Here is a 27,921-nt window from a genome sequence, read left to right on the forward strand (position 1 = left end):
AAATCAGAAAGGCCCATGAAAGTTTAAAGCTCAGCTCATCACCAGCTTGAAATTCTTCATCATTATTGAACACGGAGCCCCCATTTTTTTGCCCTGGGTCCTGCAAATTATGCAGCCGGTCTTGACCACCCCTACAAAGACCCACTGACCAAAGCATTCTTGGAATGTGTTGGCCTCTTTCAAACTCTCTCTTCTGAGAGTTAACTCAAGCGGTGTTGGCCTGGAGAGCAGGCATGGAAAGGTCTTTCATTTGACCAGGGAGTGGAAGACGCTGATTGGAGTTAACAGGGCTTTGGTGCCGCTGCAGACACTCCCCAGGGGATGTAAGATCAGAGCCCTTTCTAGTCCCGGAGCCAGGTCAAGCTGGGAGTTGAACGCTTAAGCAACCTGGCCATAAAACAAACCCAGGAGGACGGTCAAGGTTGTCCACACCATTCCACTTTCTTCCTACAAAAAGCGTCTCAAGCAACTCCCTATGACCAGAACTTCAAGCGCATAGCTTTAGGGTATTTAAAAAAAAAAAGTTTGAGAGGACTTCCCTGGTGGTTCAGCGGTTAAGAATCCACCTTCCAAAGCAGAAGTGCAGGTTCGATCCCTGGTCCAGGAACTAAGATCCCACATGCCACAGGGCGACTAAGCCCATATGCCACAACAGGAATAGCCTGTGCACCACAACTACAAAAAAAAAAATCTTAAAAATTTTTTTAGAAATTAAAACAGGCTGAGTCTCCTTCAGTCTCTTGCCCTCCAAAAGAGCCACAGCCATGTGGCCAAGTAAGGCTGATGGAGATAAAGGGCTCTGAGAGCTCACATGTGGGGTGAAGTTCTGCAGGAAGGGCCTTGACAGGAGCTGGAACCTCAACTGTCCTTGGGGAGGGAGTGAGGAGAAGCTGGTGTTTTAGAAAGAGATGGTGTAAGACAGCAAAGGGACAGTTGTGCCTGGTTTGAGGGAAATGCCAAGGAGAGTGGCCCTTGGAGCAGAAGGGCTTGCCCAGTGGGGAGTTTCAGGAAATGTGACCAGATTCCTCCGGCAAGGCTAGCTGCAGAGGGTTTGCATACCAGCCAAAGGACTAGACTTGATCTCCTGGGTCATGAGAAAGCAGATTGCCCCCGTGCTTGGTTCTAGAAAGAAAGCAGCCAGGAAGAATCAAAGGGCAAAATGGAGCCCCTGGGAAGAAGGCCCTACCCCAGGAAGCATCTCTTCCTGCCAGATGTATGGGCTCTACCTGGAAGCCACCTGAGAGCCACGCACGTCCCAGAAGGAGAGCGCCCCAGTCAGAGAGACCCCAGCTCTGCCCACAAGACATCCTCTCCCCACGCTGGGCCTCAGCGTCTTCTGCCTTCCTCTGGGATTCCAGCTGTCCTGCTGGAGAGACTCAACCCACTGTGGTCAGATTAGTCTACATCCAGCTACAGCACTTTCTGCATTCCTCTGTCACAGCCCCGGGTACCACAACCTTCAAACCAAAGTAGGGGACATAGCATATCACAAGTACAAATGTACTTAAGGAAAGACAATGAGACGGAATATGTGAAAGTGGCTTTCTCCCTTGAAAACCCAAGACCTGGGGTCACCATACTTAGCACACTGCCGGGACTCCATCAAAGTGTTTCTCACATCTGCCTCCTTAAACAGTGAGCTCTGACTTGACACTGGTCTCTGGCTGCCCAGTGCCTAACACAGGACCCAGCAGGTTTGACCGACAGATGGACTGATTGACTGGTTTATGCCTCATCACCATTGCTAGTGGGTGCAGAGTCGAGTGGTACCAATCACTACTGAATGGATTTAAAAAGAAAGAGAAGGAGGAAAGGGTGGGAGAAAAAGAGGAAGGAACAATTTCCCACCTTCTCCTTCTTTCTCTTTTTACTTCCTCCCAAGAGAATGTCATCCTTCAGACTTTCATGTACTCTATGAAAACCTGTCCTACATACTTCACAGGATTGTGGGGAGAAAGACACAAGAAAAACCAGTATAGTAAAGCACTGTGTCACATAAAGAATGCACACTGAATGCACACTGTTGATAGGAATGTAAAGTGATGCAGCCATGATGGAAAACTGTCGAGATGGTTCAGATAACTAAAGCTAGAACTACCATATGACCCAGCTATTCCATGTTTGAATATTTATCCAAAGACTATGAAAAACATTAATTTGATAAGATATATGCACCCCTATGTTCATCACAGAATTATTTATTATAGCCAAGATGTGGAAGCAATTCCAGTGCTCACTGACAGATGCATGGATGAATAAAATATACATATACACAATGGAATACTACTCAGCCATAAAAAAGATGAATGCTTGCCATTTCTGACAACATGGATAGAGCTTGAGGGTATTAGGCTAAGTGAAATAAGTCAGACAGAGAAAGACAAATACCATAGGATTGTACCCATACGTGGAATATTAAAAAAAAAAAAAGAAAAGCAAACAAAATAAACACAACCCCAGAGAACAGACTAGTGATTACAAAGGAAAAGGGGGTGGGGAAGGGCAAAACGGGAGATAGGGGCAACTGGACTGCAATGGCTAGAAACTAAACGTTTGATGGCGAGCACAGTGTATCGCACACAGAAGTCAACATACAATGTTGTACGCGTGAAACTTACACAATATGATAAATCAGTACGACTCCAGTTTTTTTAGAGAAGAGCTGTATGCAGGCGAAGACAACGCCATAAGCACGTGACAGATGCCTTGTCTCGGCCACGGTGCACTCACCTTGATAACCAGAACTGAACAGATGAACAGGGTGTGATAAGGCCACACCCCCAGAGGCCATTGGACCGCTTCTGGCTTTAAGACCCCAGGAGCTCCAGCGACCTCTCCAACCTCGACATGCCCCATCCCACCACTCTGGTCCCTCCCATTAAAAGTTTGAAAAGTCCTGAAAACTCCTCTGCTGAGCTTTCTTTTAATTAAGTGCGCGCACATACACACACACACACACACACACACAAAAGAACCAGCCCTGGGTTTTGTGTGTTGTACTTTTGTTCTCGGGTCTGTTTGTACTTATTCAGAAATTACATAATTAAAAAAAATAATATTAAGTAAATGTGCACATCAGCCTGCCAAGCTGCCTGGGCCAACCTTCACTTGGGAACCACAGTGACAGCTCCTTTATTTCTCTTACTTGTTTTTAAGCACAAAATATGTCACACCTGGAAGTCATTAGCATAATTTTTACTAATTTATAGCTAATTACACAATTACTTTCCTATGAAAGGTTCTGGAAAGACACTTGAAGTGAGTTTCACCAAATCCAGTGGTGAGAAATTGCTTGAAAACATTTCGTTAGATTCAAACATTTGAAGGGGGGACACTCAATAAAGTAATTCTTTCCTATTTCAGAGTGTTCAAATATGACAGGGATGTAATTTCTCCGCAATTTGCAAAGCAGAATGTCTAAATGTCTCCGCTAATCCAATCCAACCGAAGATGGCTCTGAAAAGAGCCCCAGAAAGGAGTATTACTGAGGGCACCCAAGGCAGAATTTAGAAGACACAGCTTTGTGACAATTGGTTTCATGATGGAGCTGAAACATGATGGCTCTTCCTCCAGGAGAAAATCAGTCATGGGACAGAATTGCGACATCTGGCCAGTATCCTGCTCGGCTCCTGAGAAATTGTGACTTCGAGAGGCCAGTGATGGATTCAAGACTTGCTGCTCAAAGTCAAGCTCCAGGATGCCAGGATTTGAGGGTGTCACGTTGTCTAAATGATGCCAAAAGAAACAAAAACACTCTGTCATTCATTCAGCATTCAAAAACCTAAGATCATGGGATCCAATTCCATCACTTTATGGCAAACAGAAAGGGAGAAAAGTGGAAGCAGTGACATGTTTTATTTTCTTGGGCTCCAAAATGACTGCAGACAGTGACTGTGGCCAAGAAATTAAAAGATGCTTCCTCCTTAGAATAAAAGCCATGAGAAAACCTAGACAGTGGATTAAAAACCAGTGACATCAATTTACCATCAAAGGTTCATATAGTGAACGCTATGATTTTTCCCATAGTCATGTACGGATGTGAGAGTTGTACCATAAAGAAGGCTGAACGCCGAAGAATTGATGCTTTTGAACTGTGGTGTTGGATAAGACTCTTGAGAGTCCCTTGGACTGCAAAGAGATCAAACCAGTCAATCCTAAAGGAAATCAACACTGAATATTCATTGGAAGGACTGATGCTGAAGCTGAAGCTCTAATACTTTGACTACCTGATGGTCAATGAGCCGACTCACTGGAAAAGACTCTGATGCTGGGAAAGATTGAAGGCAAAAGGAGAAGGAGGTGGCAGAGGATGAGATGGTTAGATAGCATCACCGACTCTATAGAAATGAATTTGAGCAAACTCCAGGAGACACTGGAGGATAGAGGAGACGGGCGTGCTGCAGCCCACGGGGTCACAAAGAGCTGGACACGACTTAGTGACTAAATAACAACAAATTCATTCAACAAACAGGTTTTAAGTCCCTGCTTGGTGTCCTGTATTCCATGTTACAAAAGGAACAATTCCTGCTTTTCCTATTTGTATCAGGAAGGGAAAAATAGGCCAATCAACCAACAAGTGTGCAAGGATTAGTGCTTCAGGTGGAGGAAGGCTCAGAAAAGAAGAACGGGAAGCAGTACCTGCCCTCTGAAGGCTGACGATCTCGAGACCAGAGGCACAGACAGAAGTACGTGGCCCAGCCTGGCATCTCTCCAGCAATCAGCACCCAGTTGGGCGGCCTGGGCTTCCAGTGATGCCAAAATGGGAAGATGAGGGATGGGACCCAGAAGACAATGACCAAGAGGAAACAGCGGAGTCCCAACCCTACGTGACATGCTGGGGTGGGGGCCACGTCGATTTGGCAGAAGGTAAGAGCATTCTGACATGTCGGGGCCACCCAGAAGGATGATGGGGAGGTGGCAGGGTGGTGATGGGTGAAGTTTCCTAAATGCCCTCGCAGGAAAGGAGGTGAGAGAGCCAGGAGCACCCTTAAAGCCTAGAGACCAGCCACCAGGCTCACAGGAAGGCCCCTGGCAAGCTGAGTGCTGGCCTCTGTGTGTCCCAGGGCTGTATGTTTGGTGACTGTCAGCAGAAGGGAAGACTTATCAAACCACTGGGACATGTAGGAGAAGTTGAATGGGGTTGGAAGAATGAGCTGAAAAGATGGAAATGCCAGTGGTGATATGAGAGCAGGAGTTCCCAGCAGGGGTCCTTAGGATGTAAAACATGTAAGACGTTACAATGATAAACAGATACATACTGTATCTATGGGATTAAGCATTCATGCTCTGTTCACAATAGCCAAGACCTGGAAGAAACCTAAATGTCCATCAACAGAGGAATGGATAAAGACGATGTGGTGTGTGTGTGTGTACATATATACATATATATATACACACACACAGTGGAGTATTACTCAGCTGTTAAAAATAATTAAATAAAGCCATTTGCAGCAACATGGATGGACCTAGAGACTGTCATACTGAGTAAAGTAAGACAGACAGAAGAGAGAGACATATTATATGACATTTCTTATATGTGGATTCTGAAAAGAAATGGTTTTTTGGGCTCCAAAATCACTGTAGATGGTGACTGCAGCCATGAAATTAAAAGTTGCTTACTCCTTAAACAGAAAGTTATGACCAACCTAGATAGCATATTCAAAAGCAGAGACATTACTTTGCCAACAAAGGTCCTTCTAGTCAAGGCTGTGGTTTTTCCTGTGGTCATGTATGGATGTGAGAGTTGGACTGTGAAGAAAGCTGAGCGCCGAAGAATTGATGCTTTTGAACTGCGGTGTTGGAGAAGACTCTTGAGAGTCCCTTGGACTGCAAGAAGATCCAAACAGTCCGTTCTGAAGGAGATCAGCCCTGGGATTTCTTTGGAAGGAATGATGCTAAAACTGAAACTCCAGTACTTTGGCCACCTCATGCAAAGAGTTGACTCATTGGAAAAGACTCTGATGCTGGGAGGGATTGAGGGCAGGAGGAGAAGGGGACGACAGAGGATGAGATGGCTGGATGGCATCACTGACTCGATGGACGTGAGTCTGAGTGAACTCTGGGAGTTGGTGATGGACAGGGAGGCCTGGCATACTGCGATTCATGGGGTTGCAAAGAGTCAGACATGACTGAGCGACTGAACTGAAAAGAAACAGTACAAATGAACTTGCTTACAAAACAGAAACAGACTCACAGACTTAGAGAACTAACTTATGGCTGCCAGCGGGGAGGGATGGGGGGAAATAATAGTTAGGGAGTTTGGGATGGCACGTACACACTGCTACATTTAAAATAGAAAACCAACAAGAACCTACTATATAGCAACAACAACAAAAAGTTCATGCTGAGGGTGATCAAGAAAAACTGTCTGAAATCTCTGGGCGGAGCTGGGGCAGGGAGAGGTGAGAGTCAAGACACAAGGGCTCAAGGTGTAAGTTTCCAGAGGCTGGGGCTCATCTTTCAAGGGGTCCCACTATCATCTCCCCATCTCCTTGGGGTTAATCACTGCTTCCCCCCCAACCACTGACCCAAACTGGCCTGGGCTGCAAGCACGGGCCCCATGTGAGGATTTGTTGGTTTGTAAGTCAGCCTCGCCCCTACCTCGTGAGAGTTTTTCTGAGGTCAGGGGCAGAGTGATACCCAGAGCACCCCTGAAACACAGCCACACAGCAGGCACTGAACCAAAGAGCAAAGCCCAGCCAGATTGCTCCATGATCTGAGGTCACGCTCCAAAGACCCAGGTGTAGGTGGGAATGAGGTCCTTGGAAAGTGGCCAGTGTCCGCCAGGCTCACCTCGAGGCTGCCGAGAGATTCTGGCAAAAGATCGCCGCCCACCTCCCACCTGAGAGGGATGTTAACAGCTCACACTTGGCACATTTCTCTCTACTTTTGCAAATTACTTTCGCAGCCACCACCATCTGACCCTGACGAAAACCCTGGGAGGCAGATAGAGGAAGTCATTAACGGCTGCGCTCGGCGGCTTCCTCCACTCACTCAACAGGTACGCCGAGCACCTGTGGCCTTGGAGCCCAGATGTCCCAGCCGGGAAGACGGAGGCCGCCGGGATGCCAAACGCCCTGCCCTCGCCTGGCTTAAACCCTCCAGAGAGCACCCAGGTACATCACAAGCTAGTGACTGCTCTGACTTAACCTAAGAAGGAAAACAAAAGGCAGAGTAAGGACAGAGAAGCACAGTCCACTCTGCTCCTCCAAGGAGCAGGTACGACTTGAGCTGGTCAAGTCAGAGCAGACGGTGACTGCAGCCATGAAATCAAAAGACACTTGCTCCTTGGAAGAAAAGTTATATCCAACCTAGACAGCATATTAAAAAGCAGAGACATCACTTTGCCAACAAAGGTCTGTCTAGTCAAAGCTATGGATTTTCCAGTAGTCATGTATGGATATAAGAGTTGGACTATAAAGAAAGCTGAGCACCAAAGAATTGATGCTTTTGAACTGTGGTGTTGGAGAAAACTCTTGAGAGTCCCTCGGACTGCAAGAAGATCCAACCAGTCCATCCTAAAGGAAATCAGTCCTAAATATTCATTGGAAAGACTGATACTGAAGCTGAAGGTCCGATACTTTGGCCACCTGATGTGAGGAACTGATTCATTGGAAAAGACCCCAATGCTGGGAAAGATTGAAGGCAGGAGGAGAAGGGGATGATAGAGGATGACATGGTTGGATGGCATTAGCCACTTGATGGACATGAATTTTAGTAGGTTCCGGGAGTTGGTGATGGACAGGGAAGCCTGGCGTGCTGCCATCCATGGGGTCGCAAAGAGTCAGAGACGACTGAGCAACTGAACTGAACTGAACTGAACTTAGAGCTACTAAAAGAAAGCAAAACCCCAGGAGGCCACGTACCCAGCAGAGAGGGGCAGATCTGCGGGGCCTGGCTGCCCAGACCTCACTTCTTTTATATGTTTGTCTTTTTTTTTAATTTTATTTTATATATTTTTGGCTGTGCTGGGTCTTTGGTGCTGCACATGGGCTTTCTCTAGTTGCAGCCAGCAGGGGCTACTCTCTAGTTGCAATACAAGGGCTTCTCACTATGGTGGCTTCTCTCGTTGCAGAGCGCAGGATCTAGTGCGAAGGCTCAGTAGCTGTGGCACAGGCATTTAGTTGCCCTGAGGCATGTGGGATCTTCCCGGACCAGAGACTGAACCCATGTCCCCTGCATTGGCAGGCGGATTCTCGACCACTGGACCACCGGGAAGTCCCAGACCTCAAGTTTTATAAACAGATGCCACTATGACTTCCCCGACCTGCCCATTTTCTGAGTAGAGACCTGGATCAAAGGAAAGGCAAGTGCACACTCACCAAAGTACACACACACACACACGCACACGCACAGGCACACACGCGCAGTCTGTTAACTCCTAAGGAAGCACCAGACAGGCAGGCGGGTGGGCAGCCCGCATAGCCAGAGCATCTTAAGGACAGCAGAAGGAGGGGTGGGGGGAGCCTGGGTTCTGATCCCCTGCAGGCCTGGCAAGCGCCCCTCAGAGGAGCCCGCAGCCCCTTCACAGGTACTGCTGCCAAGTTCCCCCTCTGAACAGTGTTTATGATTCAGCGGGACATATGAGACTGTTCTGAGATTTCAGAGTTGGCTGGCGGTTTCCTTAGAGGCAATCAAGGAAGCTTTGCCTGATCCGTGGGAAGGTCTGAATATGCAGAAGCCGGTAGCTCTCACTAGCACCCAAGCAAGGGCGTTGGTTTTCCTTTTTTCCTTCCCCTGCCACAGAAACCCAGATATTAATTCTTTCCCCTGAACCTCAACATCCCTGCTGTCTCAGCGGTCGGCGTTCTCCCTTTCATTCCACAGACGCTTCATTCATACTCTAGAGCCCTCCGCCTTGGAACGCCTCCTTGACCCTGAAAACAACACTTCCGTCAACGGTCCAGCGCTGCTTAACCTCACACATCCAGACACTGTGAGCCTGATATGAATGAATCCGAAAGATGATCGAGGGAAGTCTGCATGCCCCCTGCCTGTACTGTGAGCTGTGAGCGAGGGGCACGCTTAGGAGGAGCCTCGGAGGGGTTCTGGATCTTTTACAGACAGGTTCTCTACTCTTCACTACAGTGAAGTGAAAGATGTTAGTTGCTCAGTCGCGTCCGACTCTGCGACCCCATGGACTGTAGCTGGCCAGGCTCCTCTGCCCATGGGGATGCGCCAGGCAAGAATACTGGAGTGGGTTGCCATGCCCTTCTCCAGGGGATCTTCCCGACCCAGTGATCAAATCCATGTCTCCTGCATTGCAGGCAGATTCTTCCCCAGCTGAGCCACCAGTACTTTTCACTATGGACCTACGGACAAACTACTAGGGCTCCCCATTTCCCACGTACAGGAAACAGACCCTGACAGGTCCTGGATCTGGGAAGCTCACACAGCTACGAAGTGGCAGAGCGAAGATTCAAACCCTAGGCCGTCTGGCTCGAGATCTGGCATCTCGGCAAGGCAGGGTGATGCTTCCGGCTTTTCTCAGCCTGCACGCCTCGAGGCGCTAGCTGCAGAAAGGAATGCTTCCAGCAGGAATGAGCCTTGCCCCCGCCCCAGCTGACGCACAAGGGCAAGGTGAAGGTCTCCGAGAATCTCAGCAGGGCCTGGCGGCAGGCGGGAACATCTCACCTGGCATAGGGAAGGCTATTTACGGCCAGGGCTTCTGTGCGGGACAGCTGGTGACCAGGGCTGGAGCCAGAAGCTGCACCCACCCCACTGATGGCCAGGAGTCATCAGGAGAGCCTCCCCTCCCTGATTCTGGAGCGAGGACCCCGAGACCGGAGCACCACAGCTGGTAGGGTGACTCATGTCAGAAAACCACCTGGTTAGAGGCTCCATCCTGATTCAGCTGAGAAAGACCCGTCACGAGGGCGCAGGAGACCCCCTCCTCTCCATGACCTTAACTTCACCAGGACAAGTTTGCCACGTGCGAGAAAGTCGGTGTCTGGGGCCGACCAATTTTTCGTGTGACCCTGTTCACCGCATAGTAAAAGGTACCAAGGTTTCAAATCCCGAAGCCAGGGTCCCAGGCCGGGCCTCCCTCTGACGGTGATAAAATGACTGTGATATTTGGGGCAACGCCCTTCTCCTCCCCTGGGCCTCCATTTCTCTACCTGACAAATGACAAGGTGGGGATGCTGCTGCTTTGAAGTCTCCAGGTCTGGAAGTCTATGCTTGCAGGGGCTGCTCAGGGACAGCGTTTGTATTGAATACAAACGCCATCACGGGTTATCAGAGACGAGGAAAGACAGAAACAAAGGCTCAGCGAGACAGACAGAGACAGATCGGAGAAGGGAGGCTACCTAGCCAGAGAAAGAAAGAACAGTCTGGGAGTGTGGAGAGCCCCTGATGTAAGCATACTCTTGCCAGTATTGCTGGAAACAAATAGTGACAGATTGCTAACATGTTACAGTGAAAATTACCAACATGATGAGACTTTTGCACCATAACCGGCACCTCTTGTTATCCCATTAACAAAACTGATGAGACCAAATTGCTAATAGGAGCGACCGTTCATGTTGTATTATATCACTCCCGTCCTGCAGAGAGCACGCGGACCAAAGGGCCAATGAAAAGGTGTGTAGAAACCTCCCAAGAGCCAGTTTACCCAGGACAGATTTGGGGGAGGCCCTGGGAAGCCCCCTCCCCGCTTCCATCACATTTAGAAACACCCATATGGGATCCCAAGGCCTCTGCCACCGCCACTCCAGATGCTGGTCCCCAGGACTGAGCTGGGCTGGGAAGGGCTGTCCGTCATGACACAGAACAGGAACCGGTGACCTTTGCTAAGTACACAGGGTTCACTGGCATAGCCAGCAGGGGAGGGGAGAACGAGCTTGGCGATGGAGTGTCTCGGCTTGTCCAGATTCCAGCTCACCTCCATCTGCTCCTACAACAAAGCAATGCAGCAGACTCACCCCTGTGTATGGTGACCACCCCCCCCTCTGGCCACAGCTCCCGACAGCCAGGCCAGAGAGAGCCCCGATGCCTAGTTCCGTCATCACAGAGTTCAAACTGTCAGCGAAGCCCTGGGAGGCGTAAGGAGCAGGACACAGCTGGTTCTTGGAAGTCCCCGCCTAGACATTTGAAGAGGATCTTTCCTCTTTGGGCCGGTCAAGGATTTCCTGTTCAAACCCCACAGTCATCAGAGAAACCTGGATTAAGCATCCACTTGACGCTCACTCCTCTCAAAAGAAAAACCCTCCTTACCCTAGCCGATTCATGTCTGAGTTGTTGTTTTTTTTTCCCCCACCAATATAATCACTGGCTACCCCAGGCTCCCTGCCACCACCCCAGAAAGTGGGGCCCAGCTGTGGCTGCTCTCCGCCAGCCCCCACCCCCCGCTTCCCTCCACCAAGAAGTTCCTCAGGAAAGTAATTGGCCAAAGATTATTCTGAATAATTGAATGGCAAGGGCTTTTGTATACCAAACAGGGACTTGTCTTTGTCAAAAAGTCTTTACAAAGTACCCAAGTGCTGGGTGTCAGACAGGACAAGTTTTTTAATCATGTTAAAATGATTTATTTAAACGTCAAGCCATGTCACCCCACTTCCTTTCATTTTTCAAACTGTTTGTGTTTTTTCTGGATGATAAATTTATCTTCAGACAGCCTCAATATGACTAATTAACTTTGAAATATAAGAACCAGATGTGTGAGTTGGAGAGCTTTCTGAACTAATGCCAGACGGGCTGGTGGTTTGTTTTTTTTTTTTCCTTCTTTTCTCCCCTGCCTTTCCCCGCCTCCCCATCGTCACCCCCCTCCCCACCCCATGTTCTGTCTCCCTGCGGCCTGCCCTGAAATTACCAAGCAGAGACACGTTGTCAACTACACAGGATTATAGCACTCTTGCGAGCAAAGAGCACCCACTGCTTTTTCTCTGTTCTCCACTCATTAGCCTCTCAGAACCCCACGTTCGCCCTTTGAAAGCAACCCCAGCCCACCTCCCCGTGATGGGCAGAGCTGTCCTGGAGGAGGAACTGGAAAGTTTTCCCCACACCAGCCCGGGCTCCCGCCCATCCCCACGCTAATGATCTATCTCATGTGAAGCGGGAGCTGCCAGGATGCATTTGCCACATGAAAGGAAGTCCCCCTGCACTATGACACAAAGTGATTTCTTCTAAAGAGTCTTCCCTGTGAAGGGCTCCTCAGATCTGCCTCTTCCCTGTTCCTTTTGATGAGGGAACCAGCACACAGCACACGAGAAACCAGGGCTGGGGTGGAAGCTGGTGATTAAGTCTTTCAACTCTGTAAACTGAAGCGCTTCTCTGTAATGGCCCATTTGGGGGTTGGAAGCCACAGATGTGTGTGTGTGTGTGTGTGTGTGTGTGTGTGTGTGTGTGTTCCACTCTAAAGGATGGAATGGCAGCTCAAAATAATTGGGTGAGAGCGCACATGAAGACTCATTTTTCCAGGCGTCACGTGGCCAAGTTCAAGGGCTCTGAGAGGCATGAGCTGGGTGCCTCTATTTCCCCACGTGGCTGTGAAATCCTTTCCCATCCCATTTCTCCCCCAGAGGCAGGCGAGGGGATGTGAGATCACAGCTGCGAGAGTGTTTTGAGTGCTTTGAAAGTCACGTTATACATCCTAGGGGATTAGCGGGATAACCAGCCCTGTTATTATATCATCGTGACCGTGATGCTCATCATGCCTCTTAATGTCTGAGATTTTTCACCTGGGATAATCGCACTCGGCTTGGCAGCCAATGGAGTCAGTTCTCCTACACGCCAGGTGTCAACCTGGAAAGATAAACAGTGGACTCGAGTCTTGTCCTTTGCAGCCAGAGTGCGAAAAGGACCCCTTCCCAGGCCCAGGGAGAGGAAACCCCCGCTTGACACCTCGGACTCCACGTTGCTGGCAGAGAAGGACTCGGCCACCGACAAACACCTGTGCTGCTGTGGGAACAGAGGGCCGAGGGGAAGTCCCTCCGCCTCCCTAGAGAGCGAGGCGGGTGAGAGGCCCCAGGAGGGTCCTTGGGGCTCCCTTTGCTTACCCGGTCTGCCTATTCTCGCTTTTAAAAGCCTGGCTCCCCTCTGTGGAGACAGAACAGGGATGCACCAAGCAGGCTGGATTCTCAAAAATATCATGAGCTGGGGCAGTTCCCCTTGGGTACCCATGCTTCCTCTTCCCCAATCCTGCCCCCACAAAGTACTTCTTTTCAGCCGTGTGTAACCCCACTCCCAGAAAGGAGGTGTCCTTGCCCTCAAGAGGGTTTGCATTGGAGCAGGCGTTTCAGGGGGAACTCAGGAAGGAAAAAGAGGCCTTCAGTCATTCAACAGGCGGAGAAAGGAGGAGAGGGGTGAGGAGGGAGGGGACGGGGCAGGAGAGAGTGTGCCTGACGCTTCTCCGGTCCAGTCATGCCTGGCCTGATGCTGAGACAGCGCATCTCAGAGGCAGACAGATGGACCAGAAAGGGTGGGCGTGAAGGGGCAGGAGACCCCAAGGCAGTCAGGCTGGAAGAGCCCCGAGGCCCCTGCTGGGGCAGTGTGAGGGGAGACTCAGTGATGGATCAGGGACCGGGTCTCAGCACTGCCCTATGGGAGCACGAGGCCACCTCCTTTCTGAAGACATCAGCATCAGGCCTCCAGAAAAACTCGTGGTGAGTGGGAGAGAGAGGTGGTAGGAATACTGAGCACTACAGCTTTATTGGTGGCTCAGACGGTAAAGCGTCTGCCTACAATGCGGGAGACCCAGGTTCAATCCCTGGGTCGGGAAGATCTCCTGGAGAAGGAAATGGCAACCCACTCCAGTATTCTTGGCCTGGAGAATCCCATGGACAGAGGAACCTGGTAGGCTTCAGTCCATGGGGTCGCAAAGAGTTGGACACGACTGAGCAACTTCACTTTCACAGCTTTATTGGGTACCTTCTAACATCCTGGGACAGACAGATGGACAGAGGTACACATAGCGAGATCATCCAGTGACAGCCGCCCCCCACCGGAGCTTTATCTCCACTGCAGCAGCACGAGCACCCTCCCCAACACCCCCATCCCAAGCAGGAGCCTTCTCAGAGCCCTGAATGTCCAGGGATTCCCTGGCTGGGTTCCTTCTACAGCACTTCTGCCTGCCCACCCACCCCATTCCCTCTGGGGAAAAAATTCAGATAGCTTTCTGACTATTAATCACATTTCCCGCTGTGTCAAACTGAGATAATGATGGAGCTGGCCAAAGCACAGGATCCTCAATTAAGTGACCAGAACCAAGTCCGTCTGGGAAGCGGGCAGGTGGGAAAAGGGAGGCCCTGGGTCCCCTGGGGGCCTGCTGGGACTGCCCCCCTCCTGCGGGTCCCACCTAAGACCTTCCGTATCCTCCTGCTATGTCCTCTCCTCAACAGAATCCTATCCTGCGTTGATGAGCCTGGAGGCAGCCCTGACTTCCAGCCAGGGGAGCCCCCCCAGAACATGCATCCATGGCCATGGACCCACCCAGCATCCTTGGAAACCAAAAGGCCTGGGTTTGCCCCCCTTCCCCTGGCGGGCACCCCTGTCTTCTCCCACTGAGTGCACATAATAAGCAGAGAAACCTGACGCTGTTAACAGACAGCCGCCGTGATTCAGGGGCTGTCCGCCTTGATGTCTCAGAGACCCAGGATCCAATGGCCCGTCCCCCTGTCCAGCCCGAGATATTTAATAAAGTAAAGCCCTCGGGATCAAGAGGCTGCCACGGCCCCGTTCCTCCCTGCAGCTCACGCTGGAGTTCTTTAAAGCCTGACTCGCGTCTGCCTCCCTCTCCACAAAGCCTTTCATGCCGCCTCGCCAGACTGACATTTTGACAAGTTGCCACGAGTGACATCTGATTTGTACAAATTTCAAGACTAATAAATCTACCTGTCAAAGCGGAAACTTTAAAAGGAGCTAAGCCCAGCGGGTATAGTTTAACAGAACTCAAGTTGATGAAACTGTAGGTTGGAGAAATTATATCTGTCACAATCCACCCACATTAGTTCTGCAGAAATGTTGGCAACTGAAACGTCTTTCACGGGCGTTACCAAAAAGTTAAAAAAAAGAAATTTTTTTATTAAAAAAAATTTTTTTTAATCGAGAAAGGAGATTGTTAATACCCTGAGTAACAAGTAACAGTTCTATTTGTAAACTAATGAATTTGATGTATTTAGTTTTTAATTGTGTTGCCGTTGTGAGAAGCGGCTTTCTGCCTGCCTCTGGAATCTGATCTTTCCATCCAAGCTGGGGCCCATCAATCACTGGGCTCCCAGCAGCCTGCCTGAGGGTGGATGGGGTGACCCCCGTCCCGGCCCCGCCTCCCACTCCTCTATTCCCCCCCCAAAGCCCCCCCAATCCCACCCCCCAGCCCCGGGCGCTGAATCACTTCCTCCAAAGCCCTCCGGCCTTGACCTGGAGCCTGAGGCCTGGCCCCAACTCTGAGCTTCGCTGTGGGATTTTTGTTTTCAAGAATGTCAGTGTTGAGGGGTAGGGAGAGGGGGAACTAAGGCCAGAAAAACTTCTGAGTCTGGCTAGCTTTTTATTTTTATCTTATCTTTCCTTCCTGTCTCTGACAAGTCCACTTTTGCTCTGAATCATCATGTCAGAAATGGGGAAGCCAAAATTCTCCCAGGAGAGGGAAAAAAAAAAAAAACTCCAGGAGGGAGGAGGCCTTCTCTGGATTCCCACACACCTAGAGACTCCAAGAAGCGTGATGAGTCTGTGTTCTCTGTCCTTCCCCTGCACCCCCAAAGAGCAGGGGAGCAGCTCCCAGCTCCTAGAGGTGGCCCCCACCTGCCCTGAGGGGTGAGCTGGTTTCTGCTTGAGGCAGTCTCCACAAGCCAAATCCTCTACATCATCGTTGTTATTACTACTGCCTTTCTCCTGGGAGTTCAAAATGGGATCTCGCTTGCCCTCTCGCTCAAACGGTTAAGACGCCGGTAGGCAGGACAGAGGGGATCTTTGTTCTTTCAACCAGAGGCAGTGGGGCTGAGGTCACCCCACACTTCGGTGTAGGGCCCAGTTCCAGCTCCAAGAAGACCGTGTGGTCTTCCCCACAGGGTCTGCTTTAGCCCTGCAATTCCAGAGCTTCTGCCTCTTATTCCCTTGGCTGGGACAATAGCTAGAAGCTCACACCTCCTTCTCTGTGTCTTGGCCTGCACTGGGAGGTAGCTATAAGAGAGTGGTGCTAGGCAAGGTGATAACTCTACAGCTGGTGATGGGGAGTCTGTGTCAGGACTAAAGGGAGTGGGGTGGGGAGCAGCCCTTTCAGATCAGGCAGCAAGATGCCAATCTGTCCGCCGTGAACTTTGTTGTTGTTTAGCCGCTAAGTTGTGCCCAACTCTCTTGCAATTCCTTGGACTGTAGCCCGCCAGGCTCTTCCATCCATGGAATTCTCCAGACAAGGATACTGGGGTGGGTTGCCATTTCCTTCTCCAGGGGATCTTCCCAACCCAGGGAATGAACCTGCATCTCCTGCATTGGCAGGCAGATTCCTTACCACAGAGCCACCAGGAAAGCCAAACTAGTTTTACCCAGTTCAGCATTTCTCCCTGTCGATTGGACGTCTATTAAGCAGATTTCACATAGGATGTTCAGCTCTGCACCATGTGGGCTATAGAGACATGCCAAACGTAATCCCTGTCCCAAAGGAGTTTACAGTCCTTGTGGGGTGACCTAAGCAAAGTGACACAGATCAAAACAGATCCTGATCAAGAGCAAAGCGAGTTCAAGTTCTAGCCAGGGGAGTGAAGAGGCTCTCAATCCAGCCCTGCCCCTGACTGGCTGTGGGACCTTGGGAAGACTGTCTCCTCTGTCATGAGAGGGCGACCGGATGATCTGAGGCCCCTGCATTTGCTGTGGGCTTTGAGATGAGGCATTGCGAGATTGTGTGAAAGCTCTTTATAAGCCATAAACATTTATGCAATGGCTGGTTTCATTGTCACCATGGACCAGGGTGAACAGACCTGTCTTCACCGAGAGGTCAGGCTAAGATCCAGCACTAACTCACCCAATGAAGAAGTAAATGAACAAAGAAACGGGTTTGCTGGGGCCCTGAGGAGGACAGAATTCAGTCATGCCATGCCTGAGCTCTGATTACAGAATCCGCAACCTGACCTGCCGCTCCCAGCCCCTCACCATGACCAGCCGTGGGGCCTCTCCCTTACCAGTGAGAAGCAGGCAACCGTCTGGGGAGGTGAGAGCATCGGGATTGAAGAGGAACCCCAGTACTGATTTTTCCAGACAGAGCTGTGGCAAAACCATACACAAGGACAGAACTTCTTGGATGTGGATGGCCCTGGGACAGGAAGTAGAAATCTCCGGGTGGGACCCCACTGAGCCACTGCCTCCCAAGTCACCTCCCCACCTGGGGAAAGGCCAATGTCACTTCGCTTTCAAGGCACGGGATTCTGAGAGGCATGCGGGTGAGTCTGGCTTCACAGGTAGGTGCCTGGGGGAAAGAGGGATGGGATGACCCTGCTGGAATTTGGTAAATGGCCCAGGTGTTAAATCCACCAAGACCTAACACTCTTGCAACATGAGGATTCATTGTCCATGTGCATCAGCCTCTGACCTATTAGATTCACGTGTTGGCGTTTAATCAGAGAAAACCTCGAGAGCTGATTACTGGGCACCTGAAGCTCAGCGAGGTCTACTGTCTGTGTGCAATCACACAGCAAGTCAGCTGCAGACTGAGAAACCGCTGGATTGAGTTTTCCTCCAAGAATGTTGCTTTTTTCTCTCTTTTCCCTCAGCAAGCTAGTCCCTCCAGGGAAAGGCTCAACTATGCCAAATGTGACTAATAAAAAAAAAAATTATTTGAAGGATTTTTTTCTAGAATAAACATTTCACTTTATATTTTATTGGATTAGGACTTGCTAACCTCCAGGAGTTTCTCACCTAGCAAACTGGAGACTGTTTCCCTTACATAACGAGCTTCCCCGCATTTGGACAAGGTGAGTCAAGTTTTATGAAAGGCAGGAGATACACTGAGAGTCATAGGTAGCCGCCCAGAGCAGGCCCAGAGCACCGAGGCCCAGGCTGGGAGCTGCAGACTCAAGGGGCCACCTTCCTCCACCAACGGAGGCCTGCAGGGGGCTTTGCTCCTGGACACAATCAGCCCCTGAAGCTACAGCCCATTGCCTCCTGCCTGGGGTCCATTACCCACACGACGGGAGGAACCTCAGCTTGAAAGAATGGAGGCCCATCTCTTTCTACTGCCTCCAGGCAGCATTGTGGGTTTTGCAACCAAAGAGAAAAGAAAAAGAAATCTTGAACTGTTTTTCAAATGTTCTGGGTCTTGGCAAACCCCAAAATGCCTTTTGCCAAATGCTTTTTCCCTTAATTTTTAAACCTCGGGTGTATTTCCAGAACAATCCGATCCATCTGCTTCTGATTCATTTACACTTAACTCATTAGGAGGCTCTTGCGTAAGGAGCAGTCTGACGTCCTCAAGCTCCCCGGGTGAGGGACTCTTCTCCCCTCTTTGAATCAGAGGGAGGCATCTTGCCAGCTGGGTATGGAGCACAAACCCCAAACAATGGAAAGCCTGGCTGGAAACCTGGAGGCCCCAGGAAGAGAACAGGCTTCTCTGGTGTCCCTCCCATCACTCATCAGCTCTGCTCTTCCCATCGGATTATCATCAGCATTGCTGGTATTGTCGTTAAGGATACAGCAAATGGCCGCATATTATTGTGAAAGCCTTTGTCTTATATTCCAAAATGTGCCATTCTTCATTCACTCACTCTAGATTCATCTGCTTAGACATGGAACAAACACTCCCAACCAACTGTGAACCATCAGTAGGGCCTTGGGTAGGGTATCTGATCCAGGACTTAGAGCTAAATGCCAATCTCATTCCAGCTTGCATTCTGAGCTCTACCAGGAATCCCAGGCAAAGAAATATGGGCAGAGAGCAGCTTCCAGGGAAGAAAGCAAAGGTGGAAAACATGTGGATGATCCCAAGGGACACACAAGAGAAAGAGATGGCTGGGACTTCCTTAGCGGGCCAGTGGTTAAGACTCTGCACTTCCAGTGCAGAAGGCACTCAGTCACTGATCGGGGAACGAATACCCCACATGTTGAGCAATGGGGAATTTTTTTTTGCAATTTCAGCCACAATTTAAAAAAGAGAGAGAGAGACGGCTGGCTTCTGGGGGTCTGAGTGACTGGCCAACCTAAGCCACAGCTTCTGCTGCATCACAGAATTCACCCAACTTTACTAGGAAAGAGGCTTTTCTCTCCTACCTTCTGTTCTTCATTATCAGCCTTCTCACTACCACTTTTATTCAACAAAATTAATTTTGAAATGTATGGAGTGACTTCTCTAGGCTTAGCTCTGTCCTGGGCTAAGAACGAGAGAGGCCAGAAAAGGCAATGAAATGGCCCTCCCTGGAGGATTTGCAGCCCATATGGGGAAACGGTTCATTTTTCAGGAGTGTATACTATTAGCAAGACAGCTTTTGGCCAGATGAACAAGGCACAGGGAGAGTTTGAGAGGTCCACCGAGGAGAGAGATCTCATGAACCCGAATGGTAAGGAGGCAGGTTTCAAAGGAGCCAGCCTCGAAGATGGGTGCTTGGCTAGTTGGAGAGGAAGGGGTACCTACCTGGAGGAAGAAACAGGAATGAAGGCTCAGTGATGGAAAAGAAACTACCGTGTTTATGAGATAGTAAGAGCGACCATATTGAGACACAGAGGCAAATAAAAGGAAAAGTAGGGAGTAGGTGACTCAGCGCAGAAGTCTGGATTTAATAGGAAACTCTAGAGTGAGTCACCAGAGGGTTTTGAGCAGGGAAGGAAGATGCAGAAAGCAGTGGTTTCAAGGGAACAATCTGATGTCAACGGACAAGGTTGACCGGTGTGGAGAAAGGCTGGAGGTAGGAGCTGCCAGGAATCTGCTGCCATGTTAACATGTTAACATAGGGACCTAGAATAAAGGGCGGTGGCCGTGAGAAAGAAAAAGAACAAATGCTATGAAGAGAGAATCAGCCGGGCTTGATGGCTCCATGGCCAGGGACCCTGAAGAAGAGGGAAGAGTTAAGATAACACAGAAACGCAGGAGCTGATCAATTGAGAACATTTTCAACCACAGACAACATTTATGTAGCCGTTTGCCTGTGCCAGACTCTGAATACCTTGCATAAGTCATCCTCGCCACAGTTATCGCTGCTTTACTGATGAGCAGCCAGGGCTTAGAAGGGTTTATTCATTTGCCTGAATTCACACAGAGAAAGGTGGGGACGCTAGCATTTCAGCACATTAATCTGCTGCCTTGGCTCCCCAGTGTGTCCCTAAGCAAGGCCATCATCCTGTCTTCCTCTTCTCCTCACTGACCCTCACACACCCCAGACCCACTCATGCACCGCCACCCTCAGCTTACTTAAATCCAGATCAAGCCTCAACTCCTTCCAGAAACTTCTGTCACCCCATGGAGCTTTTACAGACCTTTTTTCTTTACCACCTCCTATCGAGGTATAGTAGAGGTTTCCCCAATCCTGCAGCAGTCTAGAATCCGCCTGCAATGCAGGAGATGCAGGAGACACAGGTTTGATCCCTAGGTTGAGAAGATGCCCCGGAGAAGAAAATGCCAACTCACTCCAGTATTCTTGCCTGGAAAATCCCATGGATGGAGGAGCCTGACGGCCTACAGTCCATGGGGTGGCAAGAGTCAGACACCACTTAGCAGTTAAACCACCACCACCATCGATGTACAGACAGAACCACAGACCTGAGCATCTAATTCCACACCTTTCTCTATTGATTGGGTTCCTAGGTTCTCTGGAGCTGAGCCCAAACCCCAGCTTTGCCTCTTCATGAGTTATGTAGCTCTGGGCAAGTTACTCAACTGCTGAGTCTGTTTCCTTAGCTGTCAGTTGGAGATAAAGGATTATTGTCAGAATTATATGAGAACATGCCTGGTACATAAAAGGCACTCAATTACCAGTATCTATCAGTATTACCACTGTTATTTCTATTCAAAGTCCTCTGATGGGCATCACTGTGTCCAAAGCTCCATGAATATTCTTTCACCTGAACTCTGGATCATTCCAACGTCTATATATAACTTCAATATTCACTGCAGATCCTCCTCGACTTACGATAGGGTTGCTGCTGCTATTTGGTCACTAAGTCATGTCCAGCTCGTTTGTGACCCCCATGGACTGTAGCCTGCCAGGCTCCTCTATCCATGGGATTTCCCAGGCAAGAATATTGGAGTGGGTTGCTATTTCCTTCTCCAGGAGATCTTCCCAACCCATGGATTGGCAGGCAGATTCTTTACCACTGAGCCACGTGGGAAGCCCACCATCTCGATAAACCCATTGTAGGTTGAAAATATCATAAATTGAAAATGTATTTAATCCACCTAACCTACCAAACTTCATGAGTTATCCTAGCCTACCTTAAACAGAACACTTCTGTTAGCCTGACGTTGGGCAAAATTATCTAACACAAAGCCTGTTTGTGAATAAAGTGTTGGTTATCTCTTGTAATTGGTTGACTCTTGTACTTACAGTGGAAAATATTATGGTCATCTGGGTGCAGAATGGTGATAAGTGTGTTGACTGTTTGCTCTCACGACGGGGTGGCTACCACTGCCTCAGTATCACAAGAAAGGGTACAGAGTATCAGTAGCTCCAGGAAAAGATCAAAATTCAAAGTACAGTTCTTACTAAATATGTATCACTTTCACACCATCATAAAGTCCGAAAATCATAAATCAAAGCCTCGTCAGTTGGGGACTGTTTATACTTATGTCTTAACATTATTAACATATCTTTCACCATGTTTAAAACCAATGTATGGGATGAGGGATCCTGTGTCAATGCACAGCAGACAGGGCAGCTCTAAACCAGAGTCGGGAATTCCAGAAGGAAGCTGGGCAGCCACGGCACAGAGTGAAATGTGCTCAGCCTCCCACTGGCAGAGGAGCCGCCTTACCCGCGCGACACAGGGCAGGGATACGGGGCTCGCCCCAGCAGCATCAGGGCTGTGCCCTCCTGCACCACTGGCCCAAGCCCAGGTCTGCTCCAGGTTTGCTCACCCTGGCTTCGATGTCCCACCTCCTTCCTTCTAAGGCCCCCGGGGCCTCATGCTTTCCCTTCTATCACCTGGAAGGCCAGTGTCCCCTTGGCGACTCAGACACTCCCCAACAAGACTCCCCGGTTTCCTTCTATTTTCCTCCCACAGCCCCATCAAATCAGCTGCCCCGAAAAGATGACAAGCCCCGGTGAGCAATAATGCCTGATGCTTTATGAAACACTCAGAGGGTGGGGCGCGGCCTTACCCCTCCTCTCCCAAAATGACCAATAGGGAAAAGCGGGGAAGAGATGAATTTTTGTGTGTGGCAGAAGAATAGGGGCTGGTATTTCCGAGGCAGGTATTGAAAGCAAACCCTGTACCTTTGATTTTATTTTCATCCATTCATTCTTGCTTTCATTCTGACACACAACCCGGCAAAATGCAGCAAGGGACTTCTCCATGGGGCAAACATGGACATTTTTTAAATCTTTATTTGGCTGCATTGGGTCTTCGTTGCAGCACACAGGATCATTCATTTCGAGGGAAGTAGTTATGATATGCAGGATTAGTTACCCCACGGCATTTGGGATCTTCGTTCCCCGACCAGGGATCGAACCCGTGCAGATTCTTAACCACTGGACCACTAGGGAAGTCCTTGAGATCTTTCTAAAGGACCAAGGTAGAATCCTCCAGGAGTAAAGAGCTGAGCTGTCAGCAGAGAGGCTACAAGGAGTACATTTAGGACCCGCAGCCTGGAAGCCCTTCCTGCAGGGAGTGGGGCGCTCTGAGCCCTCAGAAGCAAGTCCCAGGATCAGCTCGGTGCAGAGGAGGTGCAGCCGTTCCCAGTGGTCCCCACCCAGTGAGACCTCGGCAGGCCTGGCTGCCAGGAGGGGGACGTAGGAGAAGAAGACAACACGAGAACCCTAGACACAATTCCCATGGCCCTGCAGGGTGAGGCCACCCAGAGGGAAAGGAGAGGGGACCCTGGTGTGGTGGCCTGGGGTGCTGTCTTTCCTCAAGCAGAGGACAGAGTGGGAGATGCCTGAGTCCCCGCACCCCCAATGCACCCGTGTGTTGGGGCTGCTCTCAGATGGAGTGCTAACTGCCGGATGGATCTGCCTCCACCCAAGTGCCGCCTGCGGTGGAGACAGCAGGGCCGTTTCTGAAATGCTGCGAGTTGCCTCTCCATCCTTGGCCCTGGCAGTTTCCTTTCTTCTTCTTTGTAGTGGGGATTCAAGGCCAAAAATACACACTCTCTCTCTCTCTCTCACACACACACACACATACGCGAAGGGAGGGCGGCAGGAGGAGTCGAACCCTGAAGTGTGGCTCGGGCTCTAAACATGCCCAGGCGGTGCTTGGGGAAGTGTCACAGCTTGGCTGGGAGCACGGGTGGCGTGGAGAGGCAGGAAACGGGAACTGAGCTTAGGACCCACTGGAAGGCTGACAGGAAAGAAAAGCCAACACGCGGCATCTGTGCAGAGAGATGGGACGCACTTCTGCGCATCTTTGTGGTGGCCGTGGTCGCCTCTGGGCGTAGAGACCTGGCCCGCAGTCCCCTCACAGGGCACATTGACACCAGGAGCCTTTGGTCTCCCGACCTTGGTTTCTGCTGATGCCGATGTTTGGAGAGGCTCTGCCACCCTCCCCACCCCCGACGGCACACCAACATCTACACACACAGGGCCTGTCCAATCTCCCAGGCTGGCTTTGGTCTCCAGCCACATTCAGACACCTTTCCTTCTCTCCACCCCATCACCTGTAACCATCTTCCATGCCCCAGAATTGTCAACAATTTGAGCCAAGCTCCGTTAAGTCTTTGTTCCTGAAATGCCCTTCGATTGTTACCCAAAGGGGCAAGCGTGTCTTGTTTTTCCCACTGGGAGTGACATGACCTCCAGCTTCAGATTCAGCGTTGTTCCCTTCTCCTGTCTTCTCCTGGCCGAGGTGGCCGTCACGTGGTTAGGAACAGCAGGAAGCACACAGATGCGGGGGCCGGCTCAATTTTCAGTGTCTGCCAGGGATTTGCCTGGCTGGGGAAAGTCCCGGGCCCTGCAAACACCCACAAACCTCTCTTTTGTACCTCTCATGAGCAAAAGTGCTTTTCTGTGAGTTGTTTTTTTTTTTTTTCCTGCCCAAAGCTGTTTTGCAAAGGGGGCCCTTCTTTTCCAGTCTGGTTAAGTTGAAACCTCTTTGCTCGATGCCTAATCATATCCAGCGGCCCAGCGTTGTCATATTATATCAAAAGATGGTGAACGCTTTATACTCAAAAAAAAAAAACCCACAGCACATGGAGGATTAGACCAGAAGAATTTAACTTACTTAACTGCGATAAAGTCTGGTTAGGGAGATTATAGCTGTTTACCCGAGAAGTAAATATCCCTGAGCTCTGACTAGGCCTGGAGGAAGCGGGAGGCCCTGTCTGGTAATTTTATCATCTTTCAGGAAGAAAAAGAAGAGAAGAAAAGGGAGAAAGAATGATGAGAGGTGATAATCCTGAAGTCAAGATCACTCTTGTGTTACAGCACATGCCAGAAATAAAAGATAACTGCGCTGGCAACTACACTGAGACATGGCCTGCTCAAACGGGAGGGCCACCCGCCCGCTGCTCTGGAGACCAGGGGAGTCTAGGGGCAGCCCGAGGGGGACCCAGAGATGACTGTTGCAGGCAGAGAAAAATGGGGGTGGGGGGAGGCTCCAGGAAGAGAGATGGGCAACCCAGAAAGGCTGTCTTGTCTCCTCTCTTCCAGAACAAATACACCCTAGGACTCAAGTCATCTCACACCCAGAGCAAGATTCTAAACTATCAAGTGGAGGGATTCTCAGCTGTGGGCAAGATGGCAGGAGGGAGGGGAGAGCATACTGCCCAGAAAGGGGATGGCAGAGGAGAGCAATGTGCAAAACACGCTTTATGACTTAGTTCAAGATTTTAATAAAATAGGGACTTCCCTGGTGGTCCAGTGGTTAAGAATCTGCCTTCCAATGCAGGGGATGAGGGTTCGATCCCTGGTCAGGGAACTAAGATTCTGCATGTCTTAGAGCAACTAAGGCACACACCACAGCTAGAGAGTCCATGCACCACAACAAAAAATCCAGCATGAGGCAACTAAAGACCCAATGCTGCCAGATAAATAAACATTTTTTAAATGGGCAAAATATTTTTTTTTAAAAAAGTGATATATAACTACTCTTTTTTAAAAAAATTATTTAAATAAGAATTACTTTTGCAATGTAAATTGCAGCAAGTAATGCTCCACAAAACCTCCTTAGTGGAAATGGTCAGAAATTGCTTTTTTTTTTGTCCCCCAAAAAGAAATGATTAAAAAACACTGACTCAGGTTCATCAGCTACATTTCACAGGCCAATAAATTGAAGCCCAGACAAATTAAATGACTTACCCAAGATCACACAACTGGTTCCAAGCTCAGCCGGGGAAAAAAACAAAATCAGAAAAATCTGTGTTCTAGGAGAGTGGTTCTTGTCTCACCATGGGGCTCCTGGTGAGCAAAAAGGCATCAGCCCCAGAGCATCACTCCTGGAGGCAGCCTGTGGTGGTGGTCACTTGGATGGTGTCCTCAGCATAAACCAAGGCCAGAGTCCTCCTGGGAAGAGAGGAAGGAATCTTTACTGGGAGGTGTCATGATGTCCTGGAAAAGCACGGGCTTCTGACATCGGGACGTGGTTGACGGTTCCTCAGCATACTAGCTGGATGGCTGTAAAAGATGACTTTGCCTCTCCGTGCCTGTACATCCTCCTCCGTCACATGGGAACTCCCCTGACCTGACTGCCTCCCACAACTGCTGTGAGAACAAATGCCATCATGTAACTAAATGCCTGGTAATTAGACGACACTCAGCTATTGTCCGTTTCTCCATCATCATTTCCGAGTCCTTAGAATTAAAGAATTATAAAGGAGACATGCATCCAGGGTCACCTCATGCTCACTCATGCAAACTGAGGGCCACTCTGTCCATATTAGCATGCCTCATGAGGGCAGTGATGGCCAAGAGCCTGCTGCCAAGCTCTGAGCCAGATGGCTTGTGAGGAGCACTGGCTCATCCCCCGACTGGGTACACAGGATTCGGGCAAGTCATTCCCAGGCTCTGGGAGCCTTCTTTTCACCCAATCGGGAAAAAGAAAAAAAAAGAAAGAAAGAAAACGCTTAGGCCATATTGATTGTAGGACGTCCTAAAGTTCTTTTAGCAAATGCTTTTGGTATGGGTAGCCTGGAATGATTCCAAAAGTGGGTATGGAGCACAGAGGAGGACTGAGAATGGGGGCTTCTGAAGAACGACCGAGAAACATCAGGGATGTTCAACCAGGAAAAGAGATGCTGGGAGAGGGGGCAGGGCTGTGACAGTCCTACCAGGTCGATGCCCGCTTGCATCCCATCACGTTAGTAACAATGACTATTTTTTTATTGAGGTATAGTTGATTTACAATGTTGTGCTAATCTCTGCTATACAGCAAAATGACTCATTTATACACATATAGACATTCTTTTCATTGAGTTAGACAAGGCTGTGGTCCTAGTGTGATTAGATTGACTAGTTTTCTGTGAGTATGGTTTCAGTGTGTTTGCCCTCTGATGCTCAAAATTCTCCAAGCCAGGCTTCAGCAATATGTGAACCGTGAACTTTCTGATGTTCAAGCTGGTTTTAGAAAAGGCAGAGGAACCAGAGATCAAATGGCCAACATCCTCTGGATCATGGAAAAAGCAAGAGAGTTCCAGAAAAACATCTATTTCTGCTTTATTGACTAGGCCAAAGCCTTTGACTGTGTGCATCACAATAAACTGTGGAAAATTCTGAAAGAGATGGGAATACCAGACAACCTGATCTCCCTCTTGAGAAATTTGTATGCAGGTCAGGAAGCAACAGTTAGAACTGGACATGGAACAACAGACTGGTTCCAAATAGGAAAAGGAGTACATCAAGGCTGTATATTGTCACCCTGTTTATTTAACTTATATGCAGAGTACATCATGAGAAACGCTGGACTGGAAGAAACACAAGCTGGAATCAAGATTGCTGGGAGAAATATCAATAACCTCAGATATGCAGATGACACCACCCTTATGGTAGAAAGTGAAGAGGAACTAAAAAGCCTCTTGATGAAAAGTGAAAGTGGAGAGTGAAAAAGCTGGCTTAAAGCTCAACATTCAGAAAACGAAGATCTTGGCATCCGGTCCCACAACTTCATGGGAAATAGATGGGGAAACAGTGGAAACAGTGTCAGACTTTATTTTTCTGGGCTCCAAAATCACTACAGATGGTGACTGCAGCCATGAAATTAAAAGACGCTTACTCCTTGGAAGGAAAGTTATGACCAACCTAGATAGCATATTCAAAAGCAGAGACATTACTTTGCCAGCAAAGGTCTATCTAGTCAAGGCTATGGTTTTTCCCGTGGTCATGTATGGATGTGAGAGTTGGACTGTGAAGAAGGCTGAGTGCCGAAGAATTGATGCTTTTGAACTGTGGTGTTGGAGAAGACTCTTGAGAGTCCCTTGGACTGCAAGGAGATCCAACCAGTCCATTCTGAAGGAGATCAACCCTGGGATTTCTTTGGAGGGAATGATGCTAAAGCTGAAACTCCAGCACTTTGGCCACCTCATGTGAAGAGTTGACTCATTGGAAAGGACTCTGATGCTGGGAGGGATTGGGGGCAAGAGGAGAAGGGGACGACAGAGGATGAGATGGCTGGATGGCATCACTGACTCGATGGACGTCTCAGTGAACTCCGGGAGTTGGTGATGGACAGGGAGGCCTGGTGTGCTGCGATTCATGGGGTCGCAAAGAGTGAGACACGACTGAGCAACTGATCTGATCTGATACATTCTTTTTTGTATTCTTTTCCATTATGGTTTATCCCAGGTGAAAAAAAGAGTACAGACTAAGGGTCCAGGCTCTGCCATTTGCTGTCTGTATGATTTTGGAGAAATTAAACTCTTTGATT

The 27,921-nt window shown here is 49.4% G+C and overlaps 1 long non-coding RNA gene across 1 annotated transcript in view; it reads right to left on the bottom strand.

The window, feature by feature from the left end:
- Positions 1-27,921, bottom strand: part of LOC132344064 (uncharacterized) — a 113,014-nt gene that overhangs the window by 64,654 nt on the left and 20,439 nt on the right. The window contains exon 3 of the long non-coding RNA XR_009493165.1: positions 25,362-25,565. This is a non-coding gene — a long non-coding RNA (uncharacterized lncRNA). The remainder of the gene's footprint in view (positions 1-25,361; positions 25,566-27,921) is intronic.

This window comes from Bos taurus, chromosome 27 (genome assembly GCF_002263795.3).
Source record: "Bos taurus isolate L1 Dominette 01449 registration number 42190680 breed Hereford chromosome 27, ARS-UCD2.0, whole genome shotgun sequence".
Lineage (NCBI taxonomy): Eukaryota > Metazoa > Chordata > Mammalia > Artiodactyla > Bovidae > Bos > Bos taurus.